This window comes from Myotis brandtii, unplaced genomic scaffold (assembly GCF_000412655.1).
Source record: "Myotis brandtii unplaced genomic scaffold, ASM41265v1 scaffold502, whole genome shotgun sequence".
Lineage (NCBI taxonomy): Eukaryota > Metazoa > Chordata > Mammalia > Chiroptera > Vespertilionidae > Myotis > Myotis brandtii.
Window position 1 is genome coordinate 580,028 of NW_005369142.1, and position 651 is coordinate 580,678.

Genomic DNA, 651 nt, shown 5'->3' on the forward strand with positions numbered 1-651 from the left:
GATATACTCGATGGAGATTTTCACACATATTTGAGTGATGATTCCATTGATTCCACTGATGATGCTGAAAAGGAAAATTTTCCCATCAAATTTTTTAATAGTATTACTCCTTCGGGAATGCCATGTCATAAATTAAACTTGAAAGTGGGTGCAATCATCATGCTATTGAGAAATCTCAATAGTAAATGGGGTCTTTGTAATGGTACCAGATTTATTATCAAAAGATTACAACATAACATTATCGAAGCTGAAGTATTAACAGGATCTGCAGAGGGAGAGGTTGTTCTGATTCCAAGAATTAATTTGTCCCCATCTGACATTGGCCTCCCATTTAAATTGATTCGACAACGGTTTCCCTTGATGCCGGCATTTGTGATGACTATTAATAAATCACAAGGACAAACTCTAGACAAAGTAGGCATGTTCCTACCTGAACCGTTTATGCACATGGTCAGTTATATGTTGCTTTCTCTCGAGTTTGAAGAGCATGTGACATTACAGTTAAAGTTCTAAATACTTCATCACAAGGGAAATTAGTCAATCACTCTGAAAGTGTTTTCACTCTTAATGTGGTATACAGGGAGATATTAGAATAAGTTTAATCACTTTATCAGTCATTGTTTGCATCACTGTTGTTTTTATATCATGTTT